The sequence below is a fragment of the Malus domestica genome, chromosome 10 (assembly GCF_042453785.1).
Source record: "Malus domestica chromosome 10, GDT2T_hap1".
In the NCBI taxonomy this organism is placed as follows: domain Eukaryota; kingdom Viridiplantae; phylum Streptophyta; class Magnoliopsida; order Rosales; family Rosaceae; genus Malus; species Malus domestica.
In genome coordinates, this window is record NC_091670.1 from 24,190,837 (window position 1) to 24,211,088 (window position 20,252).

Below are 20,252 nucleotides of genomic sequence, written 5' to 3' on the forward strand. Positions count from 1 at the left end.
AAACAGAAATTTAACACTTTGAAACAAGAAAGTAAAAGGGGGATTTTGGTTTGGATGAATTTGAAATAAACAAGCAAGTTATAAAACTAGGCAGATTATAAAATGAATTTGAGAAATAAAATGATGGATGAATTATTTAGAGGTCCGTTCTTCACACATGACATACTTGTACATGAATCGATTTCCAATTGTTTTTCAATAAACTATTATGCTCAACACCCCAGATTAACCGTGATGCACAAATTAACCCTCAAATTTTCCTTTACTCATTGAATTGGATGAATGCATGCGACAACCCAAATCATTCTCTAAAAGTCCCCTATATGAATGCATAATAGAGATACAATCAGAGATCATTACGTTCAATAAAAATCATAAGTGTTGGCGAGGCAATTATAATTATGAATGCATGGTACAATTGCCAAGAATTCAATTAACGCGATTGTGATAAACAACATTCACTACTCATGAATATAAACTTGTAACGATTAGGTGAAACTCATTTATATTCTAGCATCTAATTCATGCATGAAAATTAAGTATGCATCCTTAATAAACATACAAGAATCAGTTATAAATAAAATAGATAATTGAATTGCAATCACAACTTATCAAATCACAATGGAAGAAATCAATACATATCTCAAGCATGTTCATGGCTTCAAACTTCCCCCTAACTAAATGGGGGTTTAGCCACTCATAATTGCAACAAAATCAGAAAATGAATTTAACATTGGAAACAAAAGAAAGAAAACACCTAAACGCTCCAACGATCCAAGTTGGACAGCAAGCAGGTCCAAGCACTTTCCTTCCCTTCCTTTGCTACGGCACAAGGTGTTGGTAAGTGTTTGAAGGTTTGTTTGTATGGAGGAATGGATGTGTTTGGATTAATATATGTCTCTTTGATGAAGGGTGGATGAATGTATTTATAGGCTAGGAAGATGATGTAGTGGGTGGTGGTAATGAATGGATGTAGTGGTAGGTGAATGTGTTGGGTGGTTGTAATGAGTGGATGTATTAGGTTAAATGAGTGTATGTAGTGGTAGGTGAATGTGTTGGGTGATTGTAATGAGTGGATGTATTAGGTGAAATGAGTGTATGTAGTGGTAGGTGAATGTGTTGGGTGGTTGTAATGAGTGGATGTATTAGGTGAAACGAGTGTATGTAGTGGTAGGTGAATGTGTTGGGTAAAATGAGTGTGCTAAAATGGTTATTTATAGGGAGAGGATGATGCACAAACTTCAAATTTTGTCCATTCCTTTTGCTTCAAGCATAAGCTATCCATTCCATACCCAAAAATGCTCCAAAATGCACTTCTTTGCTACAATAACCCTTTGGACCTACAAACACCCGAAAATAGCTTAAAATACATAATTAACTAAGAAATAACAACATAAATGCATGAGAACAAGTTAACTTAGTCGCATAAATATGCTCCTATCAATACACAATCAGAGCGTAAGTAGCCTAAGTTCAGTCCAGAAAACCAGTACTAATTAAACAACACCCAAAGATGTCTTACATTTGTGATAGTCTGTCAGAACTGCCGTTGACTCCTCAATGCCACCAACAAACACTCCTACTTCGAACCTGGAGGGGCGCAACACAGAAAGTGTAAGTGGGCAAAAACAAATATTTCAAAACCATTTCATTTATCAAAAGCTCTAACCCCTCACCGTAAAACATGTATAATTTTCCTAGAAATAGAATATAAATATATATATGTATTTCAAATCATGCTTCACATATCCATATTCATAATTATGCCATGCCAATATATATCAAAATGAGTAACTCAGGTGAAAATAAATTTGTGTAAACAAGATGTCAGCTGGAGCCTCTGCAGTGGCCTGTATGGCTGATTCTATAACTCATAACTCACTCTAGCTGGAGTCACCTAAAGTGACCTGTACGGCGCTAACTTGCACATGAGTCGGAACCACCTATAGTGGTATGTACAACAAACCTGGGTGTAATATAGTTATGCTCAATGCTACTCTCTCATGATAACTATGCGATAAATCGCTAGTCACCTACGAGTCGGAACCACCTATAGTAGTCTGTACGACAAGAATGTGCACCTACATTGGATCCAATGTGAGCATATGGTGCGGGAGGTGACATCATATACAGGCTTGTGCCATATCTCTGACTAAATCACTAACACCGGGGTGCAGGTTTATGAGCTCAACATTTGTCAATCACATCTCACATAACCAACAAAACAAGTAATCAATGTATAACTTACCTGATACTTACCTGAGCGTCCACAGCACCACAATCATATATATATGCAACCATTAAATGCATATTCAAAATATAAAAGCATTTGGCGTGGTAATTCAAAGCATACTTTCATTTAAATGCATTTATGGGAAATATATCAAGTATATAAATATATACTGAAAACCAAAAGCCCACTCACTGGTATGTCGAAAGGTCGTAGCCCCCGAGTCGCCCTTAACTGCGCTCGTCCTAGGGATATGTCTCACCTATATGCGAAATAACTGAATAAACGTTATTTAAAGCACATAAACAAAACTAGCTAATAACTTCTCATACATTGCTCAAATGAGATGTTTGAATATACCAATGTGATCTACATAACCTCAAGAACATCCCCAAATTTTTAGAAAATTTTTCCGAGGCTCCACGCGCCGGCAAGTACACGGCAACACACACAGGAAACCCTAACAGAATCTCTAACTGCCGTTAGGAATATTCCCTTGAAAAGCAACATAAACTGTTAAAACTACCTGACAGCGTCAAAATATTCCATCAACTTTGACGGAATATTCTCTTCCTTCTTCGATGGGTCACCGGATTCCGACGCTGGTGACCGCTGCGACTGCCGGATTCTGGAGAATATTCAAAATGTCATATCTTCTTCAATTCTAAACCAAAATTCATGAAACTTGAACCATTTTGAAGATATCACAATGACGAACAAAACCATACAAGATTCGAGCCCTGAAACCACCGAAATCTCGTTGGAAAAAGCTTCGATATTCCGGCAAACCTTAAAACTCGTCGTTCACGATAATCCGACGTCCAAATTCTTCCAACGAACCACTCCGAGCCTCGTGAGGACCTCCTTAAGCTCCCTGTAAGCTTGAAATCCCCAAAAACACATGATTTTACTATTGCATGAATAGTGACATAAATCGGGTCTTCGGGTCGTCGGGTTCTCGAGAAAACGAAGGTTCCTAAAAATGGTATAGATGTACTCAGGAGCGTGCAAGGAACAAGAATATTACCTTTTTAACGTCGATCCGTGCTTGAAATGGATACTTGAAGCTTGTCCGTACGATTGTATGGAAATGAAGAAAAATCCAAGAGAGAGGAGAAAGAGAGTGTCAATGGGAGAGAGGGAGAGTGTGGGTGTATGTGTGGTCCATGTGAGTCACCAACCAAAACCAACAAAATACCACATAAGTCCTAATTGGTTCCAAAATAATAGGACTTAGCACTAATTGGTCCAAAATATAACCTACCACACCACCACACAAAACGTCTAAGGGTACTTTTAGTCATTTCCACGCCATCGATAAATTTATTTCGGGATGAGCTGTGGCACCACTAGTACTAGGAAACTTCCTCGCATTAGGAGGAGGTCGGAATCATTATTTATTTCACCTTTCTTTCTTTAAGTCCATAAATTATATCCCTTCCTTAAGTTTAAATGCACATCGTTTATGCGCTGAAACTGCTTCAGCAATTTTCGTCTTCTTATTTTTTACGTTTTTGTGTCTAATTTCTGATGATTTTTCTCGAAGTATGTATATCTAATATTAGGGTAAACTATCATTTGACATTACTTTATTCTAAAGTAGGGGGAGGAAGGCACTATGCAATTTTGCTTCAATTTCATTTTATTTACGAAAGTGCCATTGAGTCTCTCTACCCCCTGATTTAACGTTATTTGCAAAATTACCATTGGGCTTCAAAAAGGGTTTCAGGTCTTTTTGGCGCTGGGCTTCAGAAAGGCTTTTGGGTCTTTGGGCTGGAAGTGGCCATTCACTCGGGGAGAGAGACGGAGAGGGGACGGGAGGGTTGACGTGTTGGAGGGAGAGGATCGCCGGGAATTTTGGCTCGGGGACTGGTGGGTATGGTTGTAGGTGATGTATCTGTCAGAGGGTCATTGGCGGGGGAGATGAGGAGGACAGAGGAACTGGCAGGTTGGAGAGAGATGGGAGCTAGGGGTTTCGGCTGGGTGGGAGAGAGATTTAGGGATTTTGTTGAATTTTTTTAGACAAGGATGGAGAGTGAGAGAGAGAGGGCAGAAAGCATGGTTTCGACTGAGTGGGAGAGATTTTTTCCCACTTTTTGAGAGACGAATGGACAGGGAGAGAGAGAGAGAGGGCAGAGAGCATGCCGCGCATTTTTGGGGGTTAACGGGTTACCCACGGGGTTGGTGAGGAAATGATGTCTGAGGAAGGTATGGGAGAGAGTGGGTTTTCATTTTTGTCCTTTGATTCAACAGGTAAAACACTGTTCAGAAATCATTGTTTATTGTTTGGTTTCCCATTTGCTTTGTCAAAACTGTGATTGACATTTTTTTTGTTTCAATAAAATTGTAATGGATGTTTATGGTTCACGGGCGCATCAAAGTGGGTGTATCTGATATGTCTTTCTGCACCAATTTCTTTCATTTTTAGAATAGATAATTCACTTTTGTGTGTGGCTATCTGTTTATCAGGGTGCAAATGACTATGGATTGTTAAAAATAAGTATGAGTTTAAACGACATAATAGATTACATCATTGTCTGTTTAGAATGTTCATTGCTTTTTTGCTTTCATGTTGCATGTTTAGCCTTTCTCTGGGTGGTGATCGTTTGAGGATGCGCGAACTTGAATGGATGTGAGTGTGCTCAATAGCAACCAAATTTGGGTGAGAACCATCAAACTCTAATCCTAATTTTTTTCCTTTTTTTAATTTAAGAGTGAAATTGGTGCATCTATACCCTTTATGTTGTGAACCATGCAAATTAAGTGTTTTTGGAGGTACTGTTTGTATTTTCTCGGAAGTTTAGAAAGGGTGTTTCGTCTATCTCAATAAGAGTGGGTTGAGGGGGCAGTTTGCAGTCTCTCCCCTTCCTCTTCTTCTTTTCCATCAAAACCCTAATATTCCCAATCTGATCTGTCATATCTCTCAATACACCCACCTCCCCTCTCAAGTCTCTAGCTTTAGCCGGCCGGAACCCTACCAAACTAACCCAAACCTTAAATAGGCAGCCCACCCGAACCTTTTTTTTTTCTTAATTCTATTTGTTGCTGCTGGTTCCGATATTTCATTGTCCTATTTGTGTATAATATCAGTATTGCCACTTTTGTTATTCTTATCAATATTTACATCTTCATTTTTTTTCAATTTGTTACTTTTACTTAACATGATTTCGACTTCTTGAGATTGTGAGTTTAATTAAGATTTTATCATATGATATCAGAGTTTAAATTTGATAGTTTTTTTAACCGAAAGTGTCTTTTAATGTGAATAAATTCTGTTAACAAGGATTTTGGTCTCTAAATTTTTCATAGTGTAATTTTTATGGTATAATTTCTGCCATTGTCTTTGTTTTTGTACTTCTCCCATTTGTATGTAAATTCAGTGAATTTGTGAAATTTTCAGGTCTGTGAAATCAAATGAATGGTTAAAATTTACAGTGACGGAAGAAATTTATGAGTTTTAAACTTTTAACAAATTTGTAAATTATTATACATTTTATTGAGGGATATGAGGATCTGATCGATTTCTCTCTGTAGTGGGATTGAAAATCGGGACTTTGTGGTACTCTCTCTCTCTCTCTCCCCCCTATGTGTATGAATTGAGTTCTGAAGTGCGTGTCCTATGAGTATGAATTGAGTTCTGAAGTGCGTGTGCAGGTGGGCGCGTACGCTAACTAAGCTTTCAAGGGGAGCCCATCAACGGTTTGCTTGCTGGGGGAATACAGAGACTACCAGTGTATGATTTGGTTGTCTTTTATTTTTTATTTAAATTTATCCATATATAATGTGGGTAAATTTATACTAAACAATTGTGATAAGCCAGCATGCCATAGGACTTTGAAAGCATTGATTTTTTGTATAGTTTGGATTTTTGCATTGTGAATGTTGAATTTTCTTTGTGATGTTCAGCTGTGTGGCAATGGATACATTCTTGAACAGGAGCGTGTTATTCCGGTTTGTTACTTTGCTAAGGAAGTGAGTTGCTCTGTGCTAAAGGAGGATGGTGAGTCGAAATTCTCGGCCCTATTTAAGGTTATCAAATGCTATTCATTGTGATTTCCAAGGTTTCCTAAAATAACAACATTCAAAACAATGGGGTGGTTTCGCTTTTCACAAATTTACATTGGTTGTCATTTGTAAATGTTATACAATGCTGAGTTCCAAACTTTATCTCTAGCATTTTAGTGCTTTTTAGATAGGATGCAGTTATGGCCGAATAGCTATGTAATTTTTTATCTTATTTTTTTCTTTCCCTTCGCTATTATTAGGTGCACAGTACAGGGTAGACAAGCTTAGTGGTTTTCCTAAATGATGAGAAATTTTGGAATTGAAAACATGATGGGATTTTAGGAACTACCTGTGGGCTGTAGTTTTCCTCATTTGTAATTAGCAATTTCTTTAATCACATTAGTTTGATAGTGCTTCGATGCTCAGAAAATTTAAGGATTTAAAATATCATTAGGGGTTTTAAGAAATACCCAAGTTCTATAGTTTAGCGCCTTTGTTCTGATTAGGATTCTTCAACTTTTATTTGGATCAATTTTGGGTCTTCATGTTGTAATTGAGGTTAGAATTCAAAAGTTTTATAAATCTTTGATTGATTGATCAAGTTTACGGTATAGATGATGTAAGAATTTGTCGCCAAGGGTTCGAGAGAAGGGTGGTTTCACAGGAATTGAAGCTCTGGCTCTTGGTTGTGAGTTCCATAAATATTTGATTGTGCAAATATACAATGATTTGTATTTTATGTCGATGATCAAAATGTGATCATAATCAATATTTATATATAGATAAATAACTGAAAGTTTTAGTTCCAGAGATGGAATAGGTATGAGTGGTTATTGAAATCTGTTATGTTGTGTTTTTTCTGCAAGAGAAGCAAGAAATTACAATTGAAAAAGCGATGAATAATAAGCGGAAATGTATCACCACTGTGAAAGGGCTGCACCTTTTTGGTGATCTATCTGTTGTATTATATCCTTTGTTTTTCTATTTGGATATTCTTATTTTAATCCTACCATATTAGGTAATTGCAGTTTACTTTTGGATTTGATTCTTCATTGATGGGATGTTGTGGGGGCGTGATTTGGAGGAGATAGGGGAGGGGGTTGGTTGCGGAGAGAGGGTGAGGGCGGGTGCATGATTAGGGGGACATAGATAGTTGATTGGGTGCACGGTTTAAGGGTAGGGTTGAGGGAACGAGTGTGTTGGCTGCAGAGAGAGGGTGGGGTTGAGGGATTGCATCTCTCCCTCTCTGTCACGTCTCTTCTTCTTCTTGCATTCACCCTTTCCTTCCATTTGGGATTGTGTTGGGGGTTTTGTTTGTAACCTGTGATTCTACGTGCGTTTGTTTAATGGGTTTTTTGTTTAAATTTTTTGGTTGTGATTTTGGGGATTTTGTTTGTGGATTCGGATTCAACGAAGCCCTCTGTATTTAAGGTCGTGGTTTTGGTTGTGATTTTGGGGAGGTCGTGGTTTTTCAGATTTGGGACTTTTCTTTGCATTCTACGAAACCCTCTGTATTTAAGGTGAGCAGTTTCAAAATTCCAGAGTTTTGATATAGAGTTTTGTTTGGTTTTTTTATTATATTCGACTTGAATTTGGTTTTTTGTTGTTTGATTTTATTGAAATCACAGTATGGGTTTAGACTTTCGTTTGGGTTTGATTATAATTTTTTGTGTTGATTAAATTTGATAACTCCAAAATTGATTATTGGTTTGGTTTGATGGTTGATAGAGGGAGAGAGGGAAATTGTGGTTTCAACACTCTCGCTTTTGTTCTTGGAAGGTACTTCTTTATAGAAGTTTCTATGTTGAATTCACTTTATTTCACTTTGAATCGTTGTCAAGGGACTGGTTTTGGGAACTTTGTGGTGCACAAGGTAATTCTTCGGGTTATTCAAACGTTCGGTGGTTAACTTTCCGTTTGGAGATTCTAGAAAATAAGTTGTAGTCATGAATTTTCAGTTTCATTTAAAATGGTGTACAACGACATCCATAATTTTGTGTTAAGTTTTTTGTTTTTGGGTTAGGCACTTATATGGTAATGCCTCTGTTCTCTACCTCCTCATTTGACTCTTTTTTCTTTTTCTTCTTCTCTTTGTGCAACTTCCAAATATGGTGGAATCGGTGGAGCTTCCAACTCGCCTAGGCATATTTCCTTTCTGAAACAAGGTCCTTCTACCCTGCGCCATCTTCGAATTCACTGCACTTCACCCGACATGTACCTTTGAGCCTTATTGTCTTTTGATTAAATTTTTTTTTCCTGTTTGAATCGTGAGAAAACTTTTTTTGTACTTTAACCGGTAGCTATTTTAGCTTTGCACAAACTTTATAGCTCTGCAATTACTCTGTTTGCTTGGAAATTATGTTCCTTTTTATGCTCTGTCGCCCAAACTGTGTCGTTTATTTTTTGCTACAAATTTTTTGCATATTTTGTTCTTCAATTTTGCCAGAGTTAATTTCAAATGCCAACTTTCCGTTGTCCTTTTTCTAGGTAATTGATCGTTATGCGGTTTGTAAGCTGGATTTTTCTAATTGGTGGATTATCGAATTGATAAAATTGGGGAATTTTATTAAGTGTCAAATTGGTGGAGCATGAGTTATGGCAGCTGGAAGAGAAGGGGTTAATTGGTATTCTTCCTGTTCAAGATGTTGCCGAGGCAGTAACAGTGGACTCTGTGTTGTCTCAAGGTGAGATGCCTATGATTAAGTAAAAGTTGTTGTAAATAGTGGGTATGTATGCCCATATGCACATAGTAAACCCACTTGCACATAGTAAACCTTTCACAAGTTTAATAGTGTTTTCTTTGCTCTATAAATAGAGCATTACAAGTGTTCAAAATGGGTGATAAAAGGGAAGAATTGGAGATGAATATGAGGGACTCACGGGAGAGAGAGGAAGGAAAAGAAAGAGAGAAAAGAGAGGAAGAGGAGAGGAGATAATAGAGAGAGTTATCTTTGTACTCTTATTATTTCAGATTATAATGAAAGCACCATTGCTGCCCCGATGACGTACTCCAGTCACATTGACTGTAGAGGAACCTCGTAAATTTTGTGTCTTGTATATTTATTCCACTGCACACGCCGTCGATTTTACAACACGTTATCAGCACGAGAAGCTCTTGTGTCAGTGGAAAGCACAACGTCACAAATCTTGTTCACCTCTGTCGCCTGGAATCTCACAGATAAGAAAATCTTTTCATTTCATCTTCAAATCTTAGTACAATTGATTTTCTTGAAGCAACTATATATATTGTTGTATGACTGTATATCATCATTTGCAGAAGCAAAAGAGTACAGACTCAAAATTCGTAGAGAATTTGACAGCCATGTAAACAGCATTGGAACTCCAACTTACGGACCTCAGATTGAAATACTTTCTTCTTGAAAATTGTTCGTCCGCTCAGTATCTACAACATATCAAAATGTCAGAAAACTTTAACGGTGCGATCGTCGCAGATGTCTGAAATACCAAACCAGTTTCTAATTTCCGCAGAAAACTGGACAGCCACCTTATGAGTACCAAAACTCCATTTCAGTAGCTCAAATCGAAATTGTTTCTTCACGAAAGTTGTTCGGTATCCTCTTATCCATATCATACTAAAATTTGAACTAAATCTAATGGTTTGATCTTCTCATAAGTTGCAGACACTCTTGACTCCAAAACTTATGGAAACCGTTTCGACTTTTTCGAAACTCACCGAAGGAGGAACACCAATTGGAACTTATTGTTACTATTATTTACTGAGTAACCAAAATGACTTCAGAACTGTGAAATGAAAACAAAAATAAAAAGGGAAATGAGGCCAAAGCTCTTGGAAAGGTGCGTTGCACCATGTGAAAAAAAAATGACAAAGTTCTTGGAATGTTCAACATGTGAATGAATAAGAAAATAATAATAATAAAAATAGGTAAGGGCTTTTGGATGGTGTTGTACCATCTGAAAAAAAAAACTATATATTTATTTATGTGAATGGTGTTGGCTTAAAACACTTTCACAAGCTTTATTTACTTTAAAGCAATTTATTTATCATGGATGGTTTTACCGCCTACTACTTTAAGTTTTGATTTATGTGAATGGTTTTGGCTTAAAATCCTTTCACAAATTCTATTTATTGAAAGCAATTTATTTATAGTGGGTAGAATTATTACCCTTTACTTTAAAGCTTTGATATTTATGTGAATTGTGCTGAATCAAAGCCTTTGTCACAAGCTTTATTTACTTAAATGCAATTTATTCATTATAGCTGGAATTGCCGTCTATTGCTTTAATTTACTTATTATACTTATCTTTTGTTACAATGAGTATATATAGGACCTGAAGTTCTTTGATCAGATCAGAACCTGCAGTTTCTTGATCCTCAACATATAAAAATGATTGGACTTGAAGTTCCATTATGCAAAATGATCGGGCATGAAGTCACTTGATCCTCAAGATCAGGATATGAAGTTCCTTGATGAGTACTGTAAGTTTGAAGTGCCACAGTGCCTTAACTTAATTATAATAAAGGACATAAGAGTCTCAGTTCACAGACTATTAAATAATGACCAGAAGTTCCTCATGTCCATACTCAAAATGGTTTAGCAGAAGCATTTATTAAGTTGGTGAAATTGATTACCAACGCTCTGCTCATGAAAATGAAATTGCCAGTTTCTACATGGGGACATGTAAACTTTACATTATGCATTATTAATTCGGTTGAGACATGTTATCAACCATCAATATTTTTCAGTACAACTCGTGTTTGGGAACCAACCAAGCATTATACTTTTACGAGTTTTTGGTTATGTTATCTATGTGCCTATTGCACTGCCACAACATACTGAAATGAGGCATCATCGCGGATTAGGCATTGATGTTGAACAGCATCTATCATTCAATATTTGGAATCCTTGACTGGGGATATGTTTACTGTGTGGTTTGCGGACTATTGTTTTGATAAGACAATTTTTCCGCCATTAGGGGGAGAAAAAAAAATATCATTCCAGAAGAACGATAAGAAAATATCATTCTAAAAGAATGATAAGAAAGTACTGTTCCAGAAGAACGAAGAGAATTTGTCTTATTCACGAAGCAATCAATGAGAAAATGAAATAGGAATAATTGCATGATCCAACGAAAGTGATGAAATCATATATACTTGCTGCAAATGTGCCTACAAGAATTGATGTCCCTGTTGGACAAAATAATGAGACAGTAAATGATTTATTTGTTGCACGCCTGAAGCGTGACAAACTTTTAGACTCAAAAGGTTTAGTCATTTGAAAGAAGAAGAATATGGTACTACTGAACTATTGCATTCCCGAAGCATAACTATTGCATGCCAGAAGTATGACAGTCGCCGCATGGATATACGTCCCAGAAAGGACGATCCACGGACATGGGAATGTTGATGTCTCATGCATGGAGCATAATAGACATATAGGTTCCAATGACTCAACTCCCCGGAAGTGAAGATTAAAATCCAAGCTCCATAACGCTCAAGAGGAGGTTATGATCCACATTCTGTAAATTATGACTATCCTAGAAGAGATATTGTCATGCCATTGAAGAGGCAATGTATATCCAAAGAAATGAAAAACTTTTATGCATGCGCATGCACATGAGAATATGGGATCACATATTGATGATAACCAATGGTAATTTTGGTTTTTACAAGTAGCCACTAAATTCATCAATGAGTTGTGTTAATATTGAGTCACGTTCTTTTGTTCGTCGACAAAAGGAAAATTATTGGCCAAAAATGGAGAAAGGCAATTCCGTTACAATTTTGTAAGAACATGAAAAAATGAACCTATATATTTGAATATAATACAAATAGCCAAAAGATATTAAACCAAGGAAGTTACATATGAGCATTTGTAATACAGTGAAATGCACTCACATGATATGACACAAGGTTGTAAACGAGTCATATGAATGGAAAATTATATATGAAGGGTTGTGAGTCGCCCACATCATATCTCCATAAGTAAATCTCTCAAGTATGCATGGGAGCAAATTGCTCTGTATAAATTCCAAAGAAAAATGTGTCATGAAGTGTAGAAAATCCCTGAAGGATTCAAATTGCTTGAAGTAAGCCCCCGAAGGGTAAAGCATAAAATATGTACTTAATACCAATGGATGGTATAAATTGCCTTAGTGAGTACTATCATTAAGATATTGTTGCAACATACTAAAATCTCTTGCAAGAGTCAATGACATTAAATTATAACTCCTGAAGAGTTGATGATATTAAATTGAGACTCTTGAAGAGTCAAGAAAGATTATAAAGTGTTGATAGAATTATTGTCTTGAGCTGCAGATCGAACAATCTACCAACACGAATCTTATCCATGATGTTTATGATATTAAAAGAACCATATGGATTGAAGATTATGAGTTGAATACTCAAATGATGAAGACACTAAGAATAATCATTTATCTTCGTGAGGGTAAAGATAAATTAATATTTGGTCCAAAAGTACCACATCTTAGTGAAGTATATGCTGTATTGTATTTGGCTCAATACATTGAATGAAATAAAGCTTATCTATTAATATCTCCGAGAAATTACAAATATGTACATACACATGAGTTAAAACAAACAAACAAGATGTAGCCTTTACAAAGGTTGCTCATGTGAAGCCTCATTACTCGGAAGTACCCCAGAAGGGGGAGGCACTGGAGATTGATCATGTGGCACCCCAGTACTTAGCAAAACACCAGAATGGGAAGGCATTAGTTGCTTTCAGAATCTAGCAACGAACCTCTGGTGATCACTTTGAATCCGATTTTCGGATTCTTGTAGCTGATCGAGCTTTCTTTTCATGCTCGTCGAGTAATTATTTGCAAGCACGTGTAACACTCTATTCTCGTGCTTGAGCCATCTAATCTCTTGTTTAAGACTTGCCACCTCAGCCATCAATGATTCAACTTAGCGAGTTTGAGTAAGTAGGGGTTGACCCATATTAGATACAGAGCCCACACATTGAACACTGAGAGCCAATGAGTCTTGAATGACCGACTCATCAAACCGTTTTAAAAGGATCCTGTTATCCTTTGGAGTGAGAAGATTCCTAGCTACCACAGTAGCGATTATGTTATTCTTCATCACAGAGTCCCCAACCGTAAGAGGACCATTAGAAGATAAGAATGACGGGCTCCATATATTATCCTGACGCTGCTCGTCTGTATCACTTCTGAGACTCATCTAAGCAAATGTTAGATGGGCAATTCATTTTCATAAATGATGAAGGAAAAAAGAGGTCAAATAAAATTTCAGAAGTGTAAGAAGGGGAAAATTTCTACATGCAGCAACTTTCTGAGCATACTCTTGAACACAATTGATGTCTCTATAAAAGAAGAGGTAACAGAGCCACTCATTCAGAGATCAAAGAGGCACCGCTCTCCGAATTTCAAAAGCCAGATTTTCCTGAATAAAGTTCGTTGGCATTTTTCAGACGCAATCTCAGCTTTTTCGGATATCGCGTGCAACTTTGTCAAAGATCTCTGACAAAGTTGAAAACGCGTAAATCTTACTGTTCTAATTACACCATAGTTGCTGATAAAAGTAAAGGCACAACACCACCACTTGCTATTGGGAAATCTCTATATATGTCGACCTCTGTTCTCCATAACAAGGTAGACCTGCAACTCTGTAAGAATACCTAACTCTTCCTCATCTTCGAGAATGCATCTTCAACAAAGCATCTCGAAATACTCAGTTTTCTTCCTCTCCAAGAATACCTCTTCAAACAAGTCACACCAGAACAAGATTATCTCATATCTTCAGGGACGAGAGCAAGAGTATATCATATCATGCAATCTCCCTGTCCTTTCCTTTGTCCTTGTTCTTACCTGCAAAGACAAGGATAACGAAAGCAATATGTGGGAACTTCCACTCAAAATCCCGGTAAGGAACCGACTGCCTGGAATCTTTCCTGATTGCTTACCTAGCATTACTTTCGAGTAGCCATCTTTAACTGTTGTTGGAGCTGGGTCTCCAGTCACCAAGAAGTGATGAACCATCCAAATGCAAGGGTTGCATTCCACTCCTGCATCAGAAGGCAAATACTGCAGGAGAATATGTCACACATGCATGGGGGAAAACCAGGGAAAATACTATTTAAGCAAGGGGAGTAAGTTAGGCAAGTGAAAATGATACATTGAAGTATGTGGAGACAAGTGCAACAAACACGTGCTGATTCATCCTCGACAAAGCCGAAGATCACTTGCCACGTGAAGCTCTTCACGGTACAACTTCATTCAAGATTAAGCCTCGAATGTCCTTGAAGAAATCACAAGTTCAATTCAAAATCAAGTGTCCACCACCCTTGAATTAAATTTATCTCCAGATAAAAGAAGTAAATTCATACCTTTGGAGCAGGTCTAGCAGAAGGCCCTCCAGCCCAGTTCAAGAACAAGCCTGTGGAAAGTTAACAACAAGTAAAGCACCTCTTTCGGCAACTCTTCTTACTAAGAGACTGAAGCAGAATGATCAACGATTAGCCTAAAGAAGTTGAAATCAGAGGGAGATACTCGTCAGGGGGAGCATCAAAAAACAAATCAAGATTTTAACAAGTTAATTAAAGACTTATGTGGGCATCCAAGGGGGAGTGTTGTAAATAGTGGGTATGTATGCCCACATGCATATAGTAAACCCACATGCACATAGTAAACCTTTCACAAGTTTAATAGTGTTTTCTTTGCTCTATAAATAGAACATTACAAGTGTTCAAAATGGGTGATAAAAGGGAAGAATTGGAGATGAATGTGAGGGACTCACAGGAGAGAGAGGAAGGAAAAGAAAGAGAGAAAAGAGAGGAAGATAAGATGAGATAATAGAGAGAGTTATCTTTGTACTCTTATTATTTCAGATTATAATGAAAGCACCACTGCTGCTTCGAGGACGTACTCCAGTCACATTGACTGTAGATGAACATCGTAAATTTTGTGTCTTGTTTATTTATTCCACTGCACACGCCGTCGATTTTACAACAAAAGTGAAATCTAAGAGGTTTTTTGTTGTTATTGTTGGAAATTTGCCTAATTTTAGGAATGAAAAGTGATTATGGTGAATGAAGCTCTAGAGTTCAAGTTTGTACTCATCTCTCATTCTTTTTTATAGTGAGGTTGAAAATCATATCGATAGATTCTTTATTTAGTTGGTCCAATCTGTAACAGATGAGATTGATTTGTTTGATGTTTCAATCACAATTTGTTCTTTTTTTTGTGCAATTATAATGGAATTGCAAGTCAAGTATATCTTACATTCTTGGTTGCATACTCACCTTCCCACAACTATTATATTGTCTCGTGACTGGATGGATTTTTATAATTTCCTGGATTTGCGTTTACAATGCTTTTTATAATTTCCTAGATCTATCATTTTTGTTCATTCATGATTATGTTGAATGTTGGTGAATAGGTTGGTGTATTCAAGTTCCGTAGCATCGCGCGGGCATATTACTAGTTTTGAACTATTATTCAAGTTGAAATTGACTTCTGAACCTTTTTTTTTTCTAGCAAATTAACCTCATGAACTATTTGAAATCAGTCAATTGACCATTTGTTGGTAGATTCCATCCACTATTTCGTTAAATTCAAAGGAAAATTTGTCTTTCCTTCATCAACTCTTATTTGTCAACTACAACCAGTAATGAAATAATGACATGTGAAAACAAAAAAATGTGCAATGACAATGTGAGATGGTCTGTTATGTAAAAATTTGGTTTTTTTTTTTTATGCTTTCTCATTATGCTATATTTTTTAATTATTTTGTGTTCATGTGTCAAAATTTTATTAATGGTTGTATCTAACTAGTAATAATTAATGATAAAATGACTAATTTGCCCTTCAATTTGAAGAAATTGATTTTGTAATCTAATGGCAAATGATTAATTGACTGATTCTAAATAATTCAGGAGGTTAATTTACCAAAAAATTTTAAAGAATCAATTTCAACTGAGATAATAATTCATGAAGTCAAATTGTAATTTACCTAATAATCAAACCCAGATATATCATATATTGTACCCTTTTCTTGGGTTTGAATGCGCATGCGCCGAAAGTGCTTAGCAATTTCGTTTTTTCATTTTTTTTGTTTTTTTCGTCGTCCTTTTCTTAGGTTTGAATGTACATGGCTTTCTTCCCTTTTCTTACGTTTGATTGCACATGGTTTTTGCGCCGAAAGTGCTTCAGCAATTTCATCTTCTTCTTTTTTCATGTTTTTTTTTTTGTCTAATATCTGATCATTTTCCTCGAATTACGTATATTTTATTAAATATGCCTTAGAAGGGGTGCTAATCCTTGTCTCCAAATTTTTTAATTTTTGTCCTCCCTTGCGTGTTTGTGACTTTGTGCACATGCTCAGTAAGAAGTAGTACAATTTCAATTTTTCTGTACTAAATTTTTCAGCGTGCCAAAAACACGGGTCGATACATTAAGTGTCATAGTACAAGTGATTAGAGATTTTTTTTTCTTTTTTAGTTTCCAACCACTTGTATTATGACACTTAATTTACGGAGTCGTGTTTTGGTCATATTAAAAAAAATTCTCTGAGTCTTGGTCTTTGTTTATCAACCCAAAAAGTCTGTTTTTGAAGCATTCAAAGGCAGGTTCAAAAGGCATGAGTTGCTTTGGGTGGTGTGGGTGTGGGTGTGGTTGGTCTTTGTTTATCAACCCACCAAAGCCTTTGAAGCCAAGGGATCCATTGACTTAAGCCAGGTTTGGGAGTGAGGTGCTTTAAAAAAAAAACACCCATAAAAAAAAACTGTGAGAGTTTTAGGTATTTGGTAAACTGAAAAAAAAATGGTTTATTTTGGAAGCTGCTGTGAGAATAAGCTGAAATCAAAGAAAAAAGCTGAAGCTGCTATTTGCAGCTTTGGAAAACTGGCTTTTTTTTAAAGCACACCGAGCTACAGTGCTCCTTTAATGAAAAGACTCACTATTAGACTATTTTTTTTTTTCCAAAAGCACTTTTTACAAAAAAAATTACCAAACACTCTGCTGATTTATTTCACAGCCGCTTATTCTCACAGCAACTTTTTTTCAAAGCATAGCAATACCAAACCAGCCCTTAGGGTCATGCTGGCTCTACGTGAAGGTCCTTTTCTCCAAAAAAGATCATATCCGGATTATTTTCATCAAATCTACCAAGTTTGTGGATTCAGACCCTTGAAATTTGATCAAACGACTAAAGTTATTATAACTTTTAGAATGGGCCTTTGTTTGTAACCGTTGACTCAAATTTTAATAATCTGAATCCCTGAACTTAATGAATTTAGTAAAAGAGATTCGGAAATGATCCATTTCCTTTTTCTCCCAGGCCCATGACCACGGGCCGTGCCCCACGGGCAAGGACCAGGCTCTCCTTCCTTTTCAGCCAGTTACACGTGTGCCCTACAGAACTACCAGTGCATCTTGTCGACAATCACACATGCTACGTAGCAAGTGGCTGCGAAAGGAGACATGATTTTGCTTACACCATGTTCTTGGAACGGCCATGATTGTCAAGCTGGGGAATCGACCGTGGAGATTGAAGGGGTTCCAATAATTTGGTGGTTCCATAATTTTGCTTACACCATGTTCTTGGAACGGCCATGATTGTCAAGCTGGGGAATTGACCGTGGAGATTGAAGGGGTTCCAATAATTTGGTGGTTCCATAATTTCCATGTGGTTTCTTTTCGCGTGGACCCTATCATGTGGCTTATTAAATGAGTTGTCGAACTGAATTTTCGTCATTGGTTTCTTCTATAATAAATGAAGAAATAATAGATGTGTCAAATGATTAAGCAACTGTGATTTGCAAAATTTTGTAGGATTCATCAATATATGTGAATTTCATTTTTATTATTATAATAGTATAAATAATGGTACAAAAGAGTAGTATTACTCTTTTGCAAAATGTGCCTATTGCTAGATCATTTCTTTTATAGCAGGCTAATATTGTTTTATTCTTTATAATGTGTGGGTTGCTGTCTGACGTTATTTTGGTAGCTATTTGATGGAGCGAGTCGATTTTATTAGAGTTATGGCGAATTAATTTTCACTATTTACGTGGACTTCTTAAAGTTTCCACTCAGTTTCAATTAGTTGTGATTTTGCATAGTAGGACATAATTTATTTAGTAGTTTTCTAGATGTAATGTACAATTACTTACTTTTCCGCTTGAGTCGAAAGTAAGTAATTCTATTCTATTTTTTTCTAAATTGCTCGACATGATTGGCAGCTTTTGTTTTGAAACATAAATGAGAGTAAATACATTACTTGTATAAGTAGTTTGGTAAATATAAATACAAGCACTTTACGGTATGTGCTGTGTGTGTATTCACAAAGTATTTGACATGTAATTTTGTGTTTTTTTTGGCATTTCAGAGTATTCGATAGACTAAATATTTTAACCGTTAGATCTTAATTTTAATATTTTTTAAATAAAAAATATAAGGGTTAAAATATATAAATATTTTAACTGTCCGAAATCCTTTTTTTTTTTTTACTTTCCATTTTTATGTATTTATTTCCATAAATATATAAATTTGAGCAAATGATCACGAAGTTTCACTCGATGCAGTGGTTTTTGCTATTTAAAATTAATGAGGTGGTCCTGAGTTCGAAATGCTATGTGTGTGTGTGTTTTTTTTTGTTTTTTTTTTTTTTTAGTTTCCATTTTTTATGAATTTATTTCCGTAGAAGTATAGATTTATGAAATTTGGTCAAATTATCAAGAAGTTTAACTAGAAACGGTGGTTTTGCCTATTTAAAATTAATGAGGAGATCCTAGGTTCGAAATGTTATGTTTTTTTTTCTTTCCAATTTTTTTTTCAAATTTCTGTTTGGTTCTTAATTTTTTTGCACCTCCCATGCAATTATAATTACTAATTAGTAGCTATGTGGATTGTAATTTTTAAACATTTATTCCAACTCAAGTTTAAACTTCGACAAGAGTAATGCGAGATAACTAAATTCGCAAAACATATGACGTGTCATCAATAAAAAATATGCACGTTAATCAATACTTAAGTAATAATTCAATCTTTAACAACCACATCATATGATTTACAAAATTTGATTTAAAATTTTGGTCTCTCTAGCTTTCAATAAATTAATGTATGTGTGTCTTTCTCAATACCAGATTTAATTTGGTGCTTATTTATTGCTTATAAGTATCAATTGAAGACTCCAGTATAATTATTATTTTTTAGTCCAACATTGACAAGAATAATAAATAAGAAAAAAAAAAGCTCATGATATATATATATATATATATATATATATATATATATTTAAAAGTTCATATTAAAAATAAATAACAAAATAAATTGATTTTTCTGTATTAAAATTGAAGTGTTTTTTTTAATATAATTTTATAAAAGCTTACGTTGAATAATAATTTGTTTAATAAGTTAAATCATCTTGGACCCAAAAGTCTCAAAACCGACCATATGATGTGATTGAGTTGAAGAGTGATTTTTTTAACTATAAATAAATATTTTTTTTAATAATAGTTTTTAGGGTAAATTACATAGTAGCCCCTCAGGTATTGAGGTTATTACAACCTCATACAACAACTTTAAAACATTTCACTTTCATACCTCATGTACTATTTTATTTCAAAACAACACCTCCGTTAGATTTTCCAACCAATGGACTGTTAAATACTGACGTGGCTGACACATGGCAAAAAAAATAAATTTTTATACATTAACAATATTATAATATTAACCCTAAAAAAAAAAAAAAAAAACCAGAAAACCCAAACCCAGATCCCCTTCCCCACAACCCCACATCTCACCCCCACCCCCTTACCCATCTCTCCCACTCTTCTTCCTCCTCCACACCAACCCCAACACACTCCCTGACACCTTTTTTTCAATTCCTTCATTCTCTCTCCTCTAGGGTTTGAACTTCGAATTCCACCCATCTCCCCACCTCTTCCCCCGCCACCCTCTGCCTCCATGCGTCTCCTTCCCCCAAAACCCATATCCCCATCCACCTCTCCCGCCTCAAAACCCCCACCTTTAATCACTTATCTGCTTTTTT

The 20,252-nt window shown here is 35.9% G+C and overlaps 1 protein-coding gene and 1 long non-coding RNA gene across 2 annotated transcripts in view; both read left to right on the forward strand.

Moving 5' to 3' along the window:
* Nucleotides 1-20,252, forward strand: part of LOC103406393 (TMV resistance protein N-like) — a 119,067-nt gene that overhangs the window by 77,839 nt on the left and 20,976 nt on the right. The window lies entirely within an intron of this gene.
* On the forward strand, nucleotides 5,854-6,927 carry LOC139188763 (uncharacterized). Its single transcript, XR_011572034.1, has 2 exons — nucleotides 5,854-5,963; nucleotides 6,137-6,927. It is a non-coding gene; the product is annotated as an uncharacterized lncRNA (long non-coding RNA).